Here is a 16,530-nt window from a genome sequence, read left to right on the forward strand (position 1 = left end):
GTCAGACTCTACTTCAATCTGAGACTTTAGGAGCTTTAGAAATTCTGAAATGTAATAGGAAAATATGACAAAACTCGTTCAAATGGGTGTTTTAAATTTGGTATGAAATGATTTGTCACTGAAATATTACTCTGGTTTTAAGGACCGTGGCTCATTAAAAATGCTTTTCTGTATTTTAGACTTGGTTGTCTTTCATGAGGATATTCCATCCAAATTACAGATATATGAAATATTTTCAATACATTAGTGCAGAGTGAACTTACAATATCCTGGATTCACCCTTGACTTTCTGACTTTGGAAATGCGACTCTGTCTTAAGCTCTATGTGTACACCATCCAGATTGCTTTGAACACATCTGTACACAACCCTCCTTACTCCTGAGTAGAGGGAAATAGACAATACTATGCTTTAAAACGTTGAAGGTCCCTAAAGCAGTTTTTTCCTAATCAGTGTTTCCATTAAAATAAATAAACTCACTAGTGCTTGAATTAATTAGCCTCTAGTAATGTTGGATGTCAGGTTAGCAACTTGTACAGTTTCTAAGTAAAAGTGATCATTTAAAATAGAAATTCAGAGTGACAGTGTGTCCTTTATTTTAAAAATAAATGCTGGCACTTCAGAGAACCTTGTTTGCTAGGATTTATTTTAATATCCATATAGAATTGGAGGATAATTAATAACCTGCTTCAGAGACCTCTTTTGTCAGTGAGATTAGTGTGACTGTCAGATTTGAAAGCTTACTTGTTTATGGTTTATTTCCTATGTTACACATTTTTTAAAATTTATACTTCTGATTAGAGATATGTCTGTTACAGTGATTTTAGTTATGACCATGAGGGTAATTAAAAGATTTTCCTATCTCTTCATACTTGACTTTTCAACTATTCTTTAAAATTTGAGCAGGGACTGTCTTGAATTATCTCCTTCCACATTCTTGGTTTTACACAGCACATTTCAGTTTTTGGAAACTGAAGTTTGTCTACAGTCACTTCTGGAAACACTTGGTTGCTCAGTATAGCACCAAATGGGTCCCAGGAGGATCTGTGCTCCAGCCTCCCTGGGGTAGTAAAGGCTCCTCCTTCAGGAGTCTCAGCATGGAAATTAAGTCCTGGGGCTGGGGGTGGGGGTGTCGCACTGCTGGGTGAGACCCAGGAGAGCAGAGGAGAGGAGACGTGGCCAGCCCCAGGCCACACCCTAGCTGACTGACACTGACCACATGGTCAGCGCTTGTCCTCAGCTCCTGCAGGATCCTGTTGGTGCTACTCCTCAGATTCCTGAAATTGTTAGGCTCCCCTGAGCTGGAATTTTTAGGTCCAGACTCAGAAGTCGTGGTGTGTGCTCTCAGGTTCCTTACATAAGGTACAAAAAAACACTGCAACCATGCAAACAATCTGAAGCAATTACTGTTTTCTCATTCAAGGCATTGCCCTTTAGTTCCTTTTTTTTAAAGCGTATTTTTTTTATTTATTTATTTATTTATTTATTTATTTATTTATGGCTGCATTGGGTCTTTGTTGCTGGGCGAGGGCTTTCTCTAGTTGTGGTGAACGGGGGCTACTCTTCGTTGCAGTGCATGGGCTTCTCACTGTGGTGGCTTCTCTTGTTGCAGAGCACGGGCTCTAGGCACGTGGGCTTCAGGAGTTGTGGCTCACGGGATCTGGAGCGCAGGCTCAGTAGTTGAGGCTCATGGGCTTAGTTGCTCCGCGGCATGTGGGATCTTCCTGGACCAGGGCTCGAACCCATGTCCCCTGCATTGGCAGGTGGATTCTTAACCACTGTGCAACCAGGGAAGCCCGACCTTTAGTTTATTCATTGAAAGCCTTTGGCAGTGCAAGTTTTTTGCCCCATTTGGTGGGGTTTTGAGTTTCAGGTTACTTGCTTGGCTGGTACAGCAGGGAGCTCCCAGCCTGGGACATGGGCTTCTGCTCCTTGCTCAGACTTTGGGAGGTACTTTGTTTGGCGTGTGATTTGAGGGGTTTCCCAGTGTGATGTGTGCCTCCTGCCCTGAGGCTGCAAGCCCTTCTGCCTTTTGTTCCCTTCAGTAGAACGTTGTTGCATGTTGAAAATCAAGAAAACTAGAGAAGCAAGGTCAGAAGAGGCCTGGGGAGGGAGTGAGGTCAACAAAGTAGGAAGTGGTGAAAATTGAGATGAACTGGGAAGTCCATATTCTGTGTAATTAAACATAGCATCAAGGGAAGGAGAAGGCAAACTACAGATGGGAGAGAATATTTGCAAAAGACGTCTGATAAAGGACTGTTACCCACAATACACAATGAACTCTTTAAACTCAATAAGAAAACAAACAATCCAAATAAAAAATGGACAGGAAATCTGAAAAGACACCTCACCAAAGAAGATACAGATGGCAAATATGCTTATGAAAAGATGCTCCACATCGTGTGTCATCAGGAAAATGCAAATTAAATCAATGAGATATCACTACACACCTATTAGCATGGCCAAAATCTGGAACACTGACAACACCAAATGCTGGTAAGGGTGTGGAGCAACCAGAACTCTCAGTCACTGCTGGTAGGAATGCAAAATGGTACAGCCAGTTTGGAAGACAGTTTGGTGGTTTCTTACAAAACTAAACGTACTCTTACCATGTGATCCAGCAATCACGTTCCTTGGTATTTACCCAAAGGAGTTGAAAACTTATGTCCACAAAAAAACCTTGCACACAGATGCTCACAGCAGCTTTATTCATAACTTTCAAAACTCGGAAGTTTTGTCCTTCAGTAGGTGAATAAACTGTGGTCCATCCAGACAGTAGAATATTATTCAGCCAAAAAAAGAGCTATCAAGCCATGAAGAGACATGGAGGAACCCTAGATGCACAGAATGTCCAAGACCAAGAGTGAACCCTAATGTCAACTGTGGACTCTGGGTGATGATGATGTGTCCCTGTAAGTTCACCAGTTCTAACAAATGTCCCATCTGGTGGGGGATCTTGATAGTGGAGGATGTTGATCGTGGGGCAGGCTGTGCATATATGGGGGCAGGGGATACATGGGGAATCTCTGTCCCTTCCTCTCGATTTTCCTGTGAACCTAAAACTCTCTAAAAATAAAGCTAATTTAAAAGAAAAAAAGATAATAGTAAAGGCTGTGTGAGGGAAGTGGCCTGTGGTGTTGTGTGTCCAGGATTTCCCTGTTAATATACATATAGCCAAATTACGCAAAACGTAACTGTGACATTAGCTAATTCACTGAAAAGTTAATCACAGAATCAGTGATTAACTCCAGAACTGGCAGGATGCAGAGATCACCTTGCTCTGACTTCTCATCTTACGGGTAGTGACTCCAGCATTGTGACCAGGAATGCAGTCAGAGTGGCACAGATGGAATTAGACCTGGGACGGTTTTGCTCAGGGTTTGCAGGGTTATGTTTTTAACCTGTTTTTCTTTAGTTTAATGAGCTGATCCATTCTTTGGCACCAGAAGCAGCACAGCTGCTTCATAGAGCTGTCTTTGACATAGAGAGTCAGAAACCAAAGGCTGTTATGTACAGTCTTCCCCCGAAAGCAGAATCACGATAAAGAATCCTCATGTTCAGCGTCTTTGCTTAAATGTGAGATTGTGGGACTCATGAGTGAAGTGTCACCACTGGTACACTAATTAGGTTTGTCTGTAGGTAAGTAAACCTCATTTTGCGCTGCCTGGAGTCAGACTCAGTGGCTTTACAGAGCCAGTGCTTTAACTTTACACTTATGTAGATGTTTATTCACCTGTAGTTGTGAAAATCAAGGAATTTGGGCTCAAAAATTGGTGAAAATGCTAAAGTTCGAACGTTTATGTATTAGTATATCACAGTGCATGTGTGGATATATTTAGAGCTCCACGATTTAAACACTTTTCTTGATTTTGTAATATTCAGGTATAGCATTCTCAATTAACAGGTGTCAGAAGGATTAAATTTTGAGGGATATCTAAATTCACTGAATTTAAAGCTTTTCACTTAAAACGTTATCACAACTAAATGTAGCCAACAGTTTATGCCCTATGGATATTTATTGATTAAATGACATATATCAGACAACACACTTTGTTTTTAGTTTTATTTATTTATTTTATTGATGTATAGTTGATTTACAGTGCTGTGCCAATCTCTGCTGTGCAGCACAGTGACTCAGTTATACACATTCTTTTTTTATATTCTTTTCCATTATGGCTTATCACAGCATGCTGAAGATAGTTTCCTGTGCTATACAGTAGGACCTTGTTGTTTATTCATTCTAGATGTAATAGTTTGCATCTACCAACCTCAGACTCCCAGTCCATCCCTCTCCCCCTCACCCTTAGCAACCACAAGTCTGTTCTCTATGTCTGTGAGTCTGTTTCTGTTTTGTACATAGGTTCATTGTGCCATATTTAGATTCCACATGTGATATTATATGGTGTTTGTCTTTAAAAATATGGAACGCTTCACGAATTTGAGTGTCATCCTTGAGGGGCCATGCTAATCTTCTCTGTATCGTTCCAATTTTAGTATATACGCTGCCGAAGTGAGCACTCACTTTAATACACAGATGTAGGCAGTATATTAACAAACCTTGGAAGTACAGTCAGTGCTTAAGATCTGTTATGTTTTCAGATCATCTGTATTATCTGAAGAGGCAAAATATTAAAAAGCTAAAAGGTTTTGTAATTTTCCAGTTTTCTACTTATTTGCGCAGAAGTGAAAGTTCTGTGGCTAATAGTTGATGGCAGCAGAACAGAAAGATAACAGAGTTTTGGGGTGTTGATAGCCCCAGGCTTTGAGCATAGAGGGAGGGCGCCAGGAAATGTGCAGGGCCAAGTGGTGGAGAGCAGAGAAAATGATGTGATGGACGTCAGGAAGACCCATGGGCCTCAGAGTCCAGTTAGGTTGAAAGAATTCATGTATTTCCCGGAGAGAGACACTGTCTCTTCCCATAGATACCCAAATTGTTTATAGTTGGGATATGCATCTTTATGTAAGCGTTCTTACTCAGAAAGCTGCTGTGGATATGGAAATACATTTTTTGTGTAATGCCGAAGTCATTTAAATTCATTTCTGACTTTCTTTTTTCTTCCCCATCCTAAATTAATCTCTAATAAGTCTCTGCATATACATACACGTCTTTAAAGTATATAATGCACAGTATGGCTGGTTTAAGCTCTGTATTATCATTACTTAAAAATTACATTTGATGTTTCACTTTTACTTCTGATCATTTTTTCAGTATGTCCATGTTTTAAATTTCACAGTGGAATTTCCAGCATCACCCCAGTTAGTGATGCTCCCTGATCTATATAAAAAGTGTCCACTATCTTAGCTTATTAATTAGCAATCTTGGTTCAAAATCTTTGGATCTACTGAAATTTGACACAGCCTTCTAAATTTTGTTGCATGACTTTTTTGTTTTAGTACTATTCATTAATTCAGATATTTTTCAGGGTGTAAGTAAAGTGAACTGTACCAGGAAGCAGTGAGCATGTCCTTGGTTATTCATGAGCTTGTATTGTGGGGAAAAGCATCGTTTTTCTCTGAGTTAAGCTTCATGTTTTCTCTGTTATCGCCAAGACTAGATCAAGGTTTTTTGTGGAAGAAGCAGCTGTTTAAAGTACCTTGTCACCCTCAGCATTTGCACATCTGTATGTCGGTTTCCCTGGTGTCAGCATCGACCCCTTCCCTCTGCAGCGTCAGAAGCAGGAGCATGACTTCTAACCACATGGTGCGTTTGTAACTGGATGCACGCGGGGCAGGAGTATTACAGACAGCAAGAGACCGTGTCTGTCCTCCCTGTACTCAACTCAGAGTCGTGTTGGTGGGACGGTTAGATTTCAGCCCAGTTTTGATGATGAAGGTGACGGATTGGGCCCTGAGAGAGGCTGTGCCACCGTCCTGCCTAAATGGCACCTCCTCTGGGACCTGTGGTGTGAATGTGGTCAGAGCAGCTTATCTGTCTGTCACGTCTTCCCGCAGGAATGGAGGCCCCGCTGGACGAATCGGTGATTGAGTGAGTGGGTTTGTGAGCCTGGAAAGTTCAGAAGTGGGACAGGCTTATGCTTTGCCTGTTTACTGGCTTTGGTCCAGCCTGGGCTCTTGCTCCAGTTGGCCTCCCATGCACGGCCTTATCCACAGTGTGCTTCCTGTGGCCACCGCACAATAGCAGTCCTGGAACATCATCCTCTGTGGGTCCCCTCAGAACCTAGGGGCAGCGGTGGGGAGGCTGAGTGCCAGCCTGAGGACCGGCCCAGACCCTATGGCCAGGAGAACGTCAGGCGCTGGTTAGCTCAGGCCTGGGCTACCTGAGCCAACCACCATGGCAGGGGCTGCAGGGGGAGGATGGATATCAAAGAAAAATCGGCCTGTTGTCAGCAAACAGATGGAAGTGGGTACTGGATGGGCAGCTTGAAAAGTTCATGCTAGTTCCATATGCAGAACCCAGGCTTGCAGATCTGACGTAGGAATTCCCATACTGTTGAAGTGGGTTAAATAGTGAAGTGGTCTTTAGACATGGTTGGAGTGGGTTAATGTAAAACAATCCTTCTCACTTCCTCCTTAACAGTAAAACTGTTTACTTAGAGAGTCAGAGGAGATGAGGAATGGGCTGCTGGGATTGTTGTCCGAGGGGAAGAGACCTGTTATTGCACTATGCAGGAACTTTCGTCACACCAGCTCTGGGGGCCTCTCCTGCCTCTCCTGTCCCATGAGGCAGTGATAGTTGCCCCGTTGCTACATTCCCAACTTATTGGACGTTTAGGTTTAGTTTTCCACCAAACTCAGTTCTCGAGGGGACAGAGCCTCTTGTGGACAGAGGAAGTGCCATGAAATCAGTGCTGCAGACCCGCACGCTCGTCTAGGAGCAGAGGGCCGTGCTGCTACGAGTCTGCACTGGCTTTAGTGTCAAAGGGGAAGTGCTGCCTGGATAGAACAGTGTTAGTTCCTTAGTCACTTCGCCACGACTCAGCTGGGCAGCGTTCTTGGGTACTCGGAGCTGGAGCTGATGGGAGAACCATTGTTTCCTGCTCACTTAGGGCCCTGAGCCTGCCCCAGTGCTGCAGCCCATCGTAAGACCACACATGGTTCTGAGGGGGAGCCTGATTCTGGAGTCGGTGCTTCTCCTAAGTTAGAGGGGAAGGTGGGTATTAATGTTTCCTTTATCGGTAAAATTCCCTCAAACCCCACCCACCCGGACAGCCATGCTCGGTGAAGCTCTGGCAGTCTCTCTGTGTTGTTTGAAGTGTGAACTTCACATGGAAGTGGAAGAATAGGTGTAGGATTTCACTGACATAATGTATTTCTTTCCAGTAGAATTGCACTGAAGAGGCTCCCACGTTTCCTCTGACCCTTAGATGGCACCTAAGTGTTGCCTGACCCTCTGGCTTGCTGCTGATATCAACAAGTGACATTTTATAGCAGCACAAATAGGGGTGCCTTGAGGTAAATTCAGTGTAACATAGGCGTGTTTGTAAAAGAAAGGGGCCATCTCTCTGCTACTGACACGTTTGCTTGGAGTATTGATTTTGTTCCAACTCTGATGGAAAATGATGAACGGCGTCCAGTCTAATCTTTCAAAAATTCATTAGAAGTCGTTCACAGTTTGTCTGCTTGTTTTTTTCCTCTCGTGATCTGAGTATAATGAGGAATTCCTTTTGTCATCATCAGCAACAAGAAACTCGTCTCGTATTTTGCAAGTCCTTGGGCACTGTGGTGAGAGCAGGTGCCAGTGCCCTGTCCTCAAGGAGCTCTCAGACCAGGTGTGACAAGTGTGGGCAGGTTCGTGTGGTGGGAGGAATCTTCAGGGGAGAAAAAATCCACAGATCCTGTGACTCCTCTCAACCCCTCTTCTTTTTGTTTGTTTTTCATTTACCGTCTCTGAAATGGGGATGCACTTTACAATCAAGGGAGCAGCCTAGTTTAATTAGCGTATTTTTACCTTGGTGGTAGGTAATGTAATTTGCCTTGGACTAGATTTGATGAATACAGTAAGTACTCAGAGAGGGAGGGGGAGGTGTTTCAGGGAAAGAGAATGGGCTTGGCAAGGTGGGGACTTGTGCGTGGAATAAAGAGCCGTAGGGATGGGGGTGGGAAGGGGCTTTAGTGCCAAGCTGCAGCGTGGAGGCCGCGTGGACTGAGTGGGGCAGCGGAGTCCAGCATTAGAATGTTTCCATGGAATCAGGCATCCACAGGTGTTCGTCCCACCAGACCTGAATTTCTGCATTCCTTTCTTAAAACCCACAAGGTGAGGAAAAAGCTCTGGCGCGGGTGTGTTGTTATATCCAACAGCCATCTCTGGAAAGAGTCTAGACAGCTCTTTCAGGTTGGTGATGGCCTTGGACCTGGGAGTTGGGTCCCTGTCGAGCCTTGTGTCCCTGCGTGGGCACCAGGCAGAGCGGGACGGATGAAGGATTCTGGGCTCAGTGCAGATCACCTGCAAAGCAAGCTTGTCAGGAAAGGCTTGATGCCACATCACCCTGCAGTACCCTCAGGGGGTCCTGTGTGAGTCTAGGCTGACTCCATGTCATCCTCAGACTTCTGAAATGTGGGGGTTAAGTGTGGTTCTGTGTTATGCATAGGGTGACGACACGTACACCTGCTTACTCAAGGACCCATGGTGCTCGCTGCTGGGGGTCATTCCAGGAAAGGTTGTTTCCATGCACCAGTGGATGCACTTTCCATCGACAGCAAGTAGTCAGTGGCCCAGGGTACCTTTTTTTGTATAAGTTGCCAAGAAAACCCCTAAAGCCATAGTTGCCGCCTCTTGGAGGAACTGCCCTTCTCTGGTGTGTCTATCGCTTCTGCTGCTTCTGTTTCTCTTATCTTGAGATACTGAGTTAGTATAGTATCATTCATATTAACTTCAAATCTGAATTTGCCTCTGATTTTTAAAGAACAGGTACATCGATAAGCTTGTGTTGCTGTTTAACTGGAAAGCCAGGGTGTGCTGATGTATCTGGCAGGATGTGACAAGCAGAGTGACCAAGAATTCGTGTCCTATTTCTTGGGTTGGCTTTTCCCAATCTACAGATGTGGGGTGAGGGTGACAGCCTGCTCACCACCTGATACTCTGTGCTCCTTGAAGAGGGAGGACTTTGAGCCGAAGCATGGCTAGTAATGTGTGCGGATTCTAAGTAGGGACGAGGGACAGCTGCTGAGTGATTCAGCTGGCACTTGCACACACAGGAAATAGTCCGATGTTCAAAAATTCCTCCTTGTGTGGTTGTCACTAAAATGGGCACAATAATGTGTATTCACTGATTTCCAAAGAAAGAGGGTCTGGGGCTTCCCTGGTGGCGCAGTGGTTGAGAGTCTGCCTGCCGATGCAGGGGACACGGGTTCGTGCCCTGGTCCGGGAGGATCCCACATGCCGTGGAGCGTCTGGGCCCGTGAGCCATGGCCGCTGAGCCTGCACGTCCGGAGCCTGTGCTCCGCAACGGGAGAGGCCACAACAGTGAGAGGCCCGTGTACCGCAAAAAAACAAAACAAACAAAAAGAAAAAGCAAAGAAAGAAAGTCTGTAGGAAGGTTATTAAACTTGGAAGACTTTCTCTAACCCCTCCTATGTTTGTGGTCGAATCCTGACATCACCAGTGGGGCTGGGGAACGGCCCCCTCACCGTCACCCTCACGTACCTTCTCACACTGTTGTTCCATAACAGTGGGGAGTAGGATGTGGGGTGGGTGGGAAGCTCCACCAGCATTTAGGATAAACACCCAGTTTCCTGTGGACCTTATGAGTACAAGCTATTCCACTGGGTGAGGGATTCCCTACAATGTATCCCCCCAACCCAAATCAAAGGAACTAGTTTTGAGCATAAACACGTTCTTAATGTCGTAGCTTTTACAGCTGAACCCTACTGTGGGGCCATTAGTTTTGTCTTAGTCCACCATTAGCAGATCCAGGAGCGTCTTGTGTTGATGGTGAATGTTTACCATCGTGTGTAAAGAAGGGAGTGAACCTTTATGTATATACTGAAATCAGATGAGACACGATTGCTGTGCGATCCCTACAGGGGTGCTTACAGCTTTTTTTGAGGGCTAAATTCTTATTTTTAGATATCATGACATCTTTTAAAGCTGCCTTCACTTACTAAAAATCAGCATAAGTATGAAAATCAGTCTTGGAGTAGAAAGGGGTATACTTCAACTGAGTAATAACTATGCATATGTTAAAAATATCAGCTAAAAATTACTCGAAGTGTTAACCATGAATGGATACAAAATGCAAGCTGGAAGAGTTATTCTTTCAGTATCAAAATTTTAAAAGGTTTTTGTGACACTTTTAACTATGGACAAATTACTATTAAAACTCAGCTACATTTATAACATTTTAAATAACTAATTGTTTTACATTATTTGTTAACTTTTCCTGAGGCATTTTGCATAGTTACGTAATTAATGTTTATCTCTTTGCCAGAATTCTGTTCATTTTTTTTTAGATCAGAAACCTAAAATGAAATGTTTCCTTTCCATTAAATTGTTATTGAGCTATGTAACTATCAATTTGTGAATGTGAGAACAAGATTATCTTGTCTCTTTTGGGATAATTCTTGCTTAATAGTGATAATGCTAAATGTTAAAATTATAGAACAGCTTATTTCTTTGGAAATTAGTATTTGCATGCTTGCCAGGTGAGAAATGTTGAAAATGCGGACATGAAGAAATTAAATTGCATTCATTTTGTATAGAAAGAAGACATTAAAAACCCCTTTTGTCTTTTGCCACCACTGTGTTTGCTTAGGTACAGAAATGAGGTCGTTGTAGGCACTTAGAATCTTATCTTTCACTTCCACAGTACTAAGCAAACATAGTCTCCTAATTCCAATACTCAGACTCCTGATTATCAGATCCAGGGGAATAGATGATAATATACGTGAGCGTTGGCATTTGATATGTGGGAGTCCTAACCACACACAGGCTGCTGGAGTGGGAGCCACTGGGCCACCAAGGCCTGGAATGTGCGTGGCTGGGAGCAATGAAGACAAGGAAAGAAAATGCTGGCAAGAAAGCAGCAGCAGTGCCCATGAGGGTTGGAGGCTGGGACCCTTAAGAATAAGGGGGAAGCAGACACCTCTAGGCTAATCCCTGGGGCCTATCCCTGGAAGAAGCCATGGTCTGGAAGGACCAGGATAGCTGCTCTGGGTGGTCTGAGCTCAGCCCTCCCAGCTTGAGAACTCTATTGGCAACAGCTGCCCTGGAGGCAGGCTGTGAAGATTCAGTGGACAGAGATGGAAAGATGCTGAGAACAGGGCTGATGCTCTCACGACCGTTGGGTGCCAGCAAGTGGGAAACACTTGACCAGCGCGGCTTCCTGAACTGAGCTGGAGGTCTGCTGCTTAAACACTCTGAGCACATCAGTGGAAACTCAGATTTCGTGCGCAGCAGTGGTGAAGGGGACACTCCCTCCTGGTTGGAATGTCTGAGTAGAATAAAGCGTAAGGAAATGGTGTAGTTCATCAGTGTGAGCAGGTGTCCATGGTGGGATCGAATAGACATTCCTCAGAGCCAGTGAGATAAGCGGGACCTTTTCTCACTCTGATGTGGCTGACATTCATGCTGTTCCTGCCCATATGCAGACAAGAGGAGGTGTCACTGGGAGCTGGTTCATTTTCCTGTTTTCTGATTGGAAATTCATGGTTTAAGTTCAGCTGGCATCAGAGTCTTTACATCGTTGAGCTTGGAAGCTTTTCAGACACTCAACTGTATGAGCAGGGATCGTCTGCATCCGGTAGCCTCCACAATGGGTAGCCGGGGTGTGAAGTCCTGTCTTCACCATTAGTGTTTGCAAATGCCTGTCTCTTTGCATAAAAGTTTGTTTTTCTTGAAGGTTCCAGTTAGATCCTTTTACTTAATGAAATACTTAAAACTGTCATGAAAATGAATCTGCCAGCCACCATGAGTGAACGTGGGTGGGTTTTGTTTGTTTTCCTGTGGTGAATATTTTACTAGTGTAAATACTTGCATGAATGCTGAACACTGGGGATGGTGTCATCTTTCTGCTCATTCCCTCTTGGTTATAGTTAATGACTTCCACTTGGAAGGTGTGTCAGGCACAGTGAAGGGTGAGGATTACGGGCCACACTGAAGAGTAACCTTTGGTTCAAACCCTGCACAGGTGTCTGTTGCTTTTGAGTAAAATTAAGTGGTGATTTCCATTCTCAAGGGAAACATACACAAACACACAACAGAAATAACTTTAAAAAACAAACCTTTTAGTTTATGTGAGGTCCAGCAAATTTAGCTTGCAAAGTTTAACCATTTTCTCCTAGAAGGGATTATTAATTCGGTGGCTTTTTTTCTGGAAGTAATTAATTCAGTAGTATAAGTTAAATATATTTCTTTTGCCTGAAACTAATCACGGATTCTAAAACCAGTGACTAAAAATGGAATGTTAGGGCTTCCCTGGTGGCGCAGTGGTTGAGAGTCCGCCTGCTGACGCAGGGGACATGGGTTCGTGCCCCGGTCCGGGAAGATCCCACATGCTGCGGAGCGGCTGAGCGCATGAGCCATGGCCGCTGAACCGGCACGTCAGGAGCCTGTGCTCCGCCATGGGAGAGGCCACAACAGTGAGAAAAAAAAAAAAAAAAAGGAATGTTAAATTAGGTATAGTGCCCCTGAAGGAAAATACCCAATATTGGATACATGTATTTAGAAAGTGTAGGACTCTTAAAAGTCACGTGCTTTTGACATACACTTTGTTTACTAGTTTTGACCTACATTTGGAAGAACACATATCTTAAGTTGTTTGGATACAACTGCAGATATGTGTGCTCATGTATATATAAATATTCAGTGTTTTTCTCCCTTTCCATAAACAAAGAAGACATCAACACTCTTCTATATCAGTATTAGTAGTAGAGAGCCATTTTTTCCCTCAAAATTAGAAGTCAGTTTTCAGGAAACCCTTATAATCTTTGTGAATTTGGTTTACCTTAATAATATGCCTCTAGGACAAAAACAAAAACAGAAACAAACCAAAACCACATATATTTGTGGGCTGCATTTAAAAATTTTCAATACCACACGCCTTAGGAAGGTAAACATTTACAAACAGAAAATGTAAAAGGACCCATTAAGGGTAGTTGGTGAGAAAGCACTGGGGTAAAAAAGCAGTCACTGGGTTACCCTGATGTGTCCAACACTTCAGTGGATGTGTTAAGTGGCTGACTGTACCCTGACTACAGGGCCTATGGGAAGCCCAGGAATAATGGTCAGGAATGTCCCTGCTCCTTACCAGGTAGGCAGGATAGACAACAGTCTCAAGGTGGGTGGAAATTTGAGTTTAAGTGCCAAGGACAACAAACAGTGTAGGCATGGAAGAGTTACTGCAGATGAGTGAACAGTGTTGTACATCCTTAACCACTGGGCTTGCACACTGAGTTAAGTGTCATTTCATTTTCACCTGTGCTTTTCTACCCTGGTCCTTGGCTTGTCTGAATTGCTTTGCTATCCAAGTTAGTTTGCAACATGAGCACATTTTCACATTGTCTTTGCATATTGATTTAAGCTTTGATTACTCATTATTTTTTCTTATTTCAAATGGAAGAGGGTTTTTTTTTCTTATCCTGTGATTGTATGGAGCATATTTTGGAATATGCATACTTTGTAAAGATTACCTGTAAATACACATGTACTCAAAAATCCAGCAGAGATTGTGGGTTCCAAAACTAAAGCAGAGATCTTTGTTTACAGCACCTTCCACTTCTAATGACATATCAGTGGGTAGAGGATTGTATACATTATGCTTCATTATTTACCTTTTGAATAGATGTATTATTAATAATTGCCACGTGATCAAAGTTGGGCAAAATGTTTAGAAAGCATAATGTTTCCATAAGTTAGAAGTTTATACTGTCATGGTTATTCTTATTTAATATTAGGTAGTGGACTCATCAAAACTTTATCACACACATTATATGCCAAGATTGTCCAGATGTTTTATTCCCAGTAGTTCAGGGTAATTTTGACCTTGAAAGTGATTTTGTGCACAGGAAGCCTCAGTGTTTGCTGGGGGAATTCCTGTAGCTCATTGGTCTCACAAAAAGAAGTAACCATTATACAAACTTACTCAAAATAACTAGCCTACTACACATCTTCTAGTATGTTTTTTGCCCTCCTGCCCCCCCACCCCCCCAAATCCTTTTACTGCAGAAAAAAAAACAATATATATGTTATATATATTTATATGTGTATAATTTGAAGATAAAATGATATAAAAATCCTAGAATATTCTGCATCTTGCAAAACTATAAGAGGAAGATAATATTCAGTCATTTTTATCTTTCTAATAAAATCTTTGTCTCCATTTTATTCCCATTACTTGCCCAGATGGGGCAATTTGTTAAAGGCACTGGACTCATTAATTTAGGCACCGCTTTATGTACATCGTTAAACATGGTTTAAAAGTGAGAATGTAACTGTTATTTAATCTTTCATTTAGCAGTTGTTTAGTGATAGGGGTTGTGTCTGTTTCTGGCACATAGTAGGATCTCTTGTATGAATGAATGGGAAAATAAAAGTCAGGGTCACTTCCATGGTGTTTGGGAATTTTGAGTAGGAATGAGTATGAAGCTTATTTAATAAGGGCCAAGTGAAAGCTGTATTTTGTACCATTTCAGAGGTGATTCAGTCTTGGACAGTAGCAGTGTGCTCTTCAGATCTTGGATTTCCAGAAGGTCAGAGTGCCCCTTTGATACTGTGTTCTATCCCGTCTGAGAGAAGAAACAGAGGGCTGTGGTGGCCCCTCATTTCAAAGAGGAAAACGAGACTTACATCACCGTGCCTGTGACAGGCGGTCTCCTGGCCAGCATCTTGGGCTTCCTGAAGCTGCTCGGGGCCCTGCTGGTGGGAAAGGCAGGACAGCTGCAGGGAGCAGTGTGTGAGCCTACCTCTGACCCTGACTGCTGGCTGACCTGGGGCAGCGGTGGTTTTTGAGGGAAGTGAGTACGTCTACCAGGGTGCTCCTAGTGTGTGGATTTGCGCAGAGGACCTGACCTGGCCCAAATCCCTGTAAACATTTATAGGTGGTCTGGGCTTGCTGAGGGGGTCACCAGTTTTATTTTCTGGGTCTAAACTTTACTCTCTGAGGTGGCCCAGGAACCTTTCTGAGCAGGAGCTGACCAGCTTAGAGTTGGGGTCCATCCACCCGCCTCCAACCATGGTGGTCTTGGGTCCCTAAGCTAGCACTTGGGTCATTATGAAGTTCCAGAGATTAGTGTGTCGATTCTGTAGGGTAACATGAACAGTTTGATGAATGACGACTAGAAGTCCCAGGTGTCCTTTGGAAAAGCCCAACAGTTCAAAAAGGGACACAGATGATAGATGTGGCTGCCTTGGTTCCTGGGGCCAGTGCTGGCAACCAGTCTGCAGGTGCACATCCACCAGTCTTGCCATCGAGGGGATCAGGTGGTGTCGTTTCCACTGAACAAGCTGTTCTCAGTCCATTCAGAGTAATCAAGAATGTTGAGGAGGGTCTGCCTGCTTAGGGGAGAAAATTATCTAGACTAAGTTTTTCAGAATTGGTTCCTTCCACGAAAACAGGAAGTCATTCTTCATACGGTCAACAGTTCTTTGTAAACTAGAGTAACGTTGGTAAGAAATGTCAGTTTGCAAATAAATCATACAGTACAGAGAAACTTACACGTAAGCATTTACAGAGTTTTGAAATTTTTTATTAATTATTAGCCAGTAGGATTCAACATATTCTCATAGGTTCCTTAACTCAGTGGCACAGTGGAAGTTTTTTTGGGCCTCGGCTGTCCCTGGGGTAGAGTGTGAGTTGGCACTGAGGTGCTGTGTATGCTGATGGAAGATTAAGTAGTCAAGGGAAGATACAGGGGAAGGTGAGCAGATTTCCTCCTTGAAGAATTTTATTTAGCTGAGAAGAAATGGGTAGAAATTGAATTTCAGTAAATAAAATGTAAGTCAAACAGTCACTGATGGACAGAAAGTGCATTCCTAACAAGCCCACTAAAGAAAACTGCCTGGGGACCAGCAGAAGCAAGGATGACAGTGTCTGGACTGCTCATCTGCAGCAGATGCTGAGCCTGGCCCCATCCTGAGTCCTGGTGGAGTGGGAGTTGGCCGGGACTGGGAGAGAGAAGCACGCGAGGCTTGTGTAGCCCAGGTGGCTGGCTGTCAAGAGACATCATGTTCCCCCAGAGTCGCCTGCGCACAGCCAGCAAGGTTCAGGGGAAATGCTCCAAGCACTTTCCTTCAGTTGGTTATCTTATGTTCAGACCAAGAATGCTTTCTTGGACTCAACACTTTGTAGATGTCTTATTCCTTTCTTTGCCCTTAGTGAAGCAAGAAGTGATCACAGGCCAGAAGAGTAATAGGGACAAGATTGTTGTCGCCACAGAGAAGATTGCTAGGAAATAGGTCAACTGCATAGCGGAATGTTGCAAAAACTGAAGTGTTTTAAAAACTCTTCACAGATATCTTCCCTATCCCAGCCTATTCCAAAATAACTAATTTTGTGACACTTATGTTTTGAGATTCCACCTCCCAATGTATGATAGTCGCCTCAAGAAATTTCACTTCTGCCTCCCTCCATGTTCCC

The 16,530-nt window shown here is 43.5% G+C and overlaps 1 non-coding gene across 1 annotated transcript; it reads right to left on the minus strand.

Annotated features, from left to right (window-relative positions):
• Positions 1-4,412: 4,412 nt before the first annotated feature.
• On the minus strand, positions 4,413-4,516 carry LOC112398335 (U6 spliceosomal RNA). Its single transcript, XR_003002992.1, has one exon. It is a non-coding gene; the product is annotated as a U6 spliceosomal RNA (small nuclear RNA).
• Between the last annotated feature and the right edge of the window lie 12,014 nt (positions 4,517-16,530).

Source organism: Neophocaena asiaeorientalis, unplaced genomic scaffold, assembly GCF_003031525.2.
Source record: "Neophocaena asiaeorientalis asiaeorientalis breed wild unplaced genomic scaffold, Neophocaena_asiaeorientalis_V1.1 scaffold155, whole genome shotgun sequence".
NCBI lineage: Eukaryota > Metazoa > Chordata > Mammalia > Artiodactyla > Phocoenidae > Neophocaena > Neophocaena asiaeorientalis.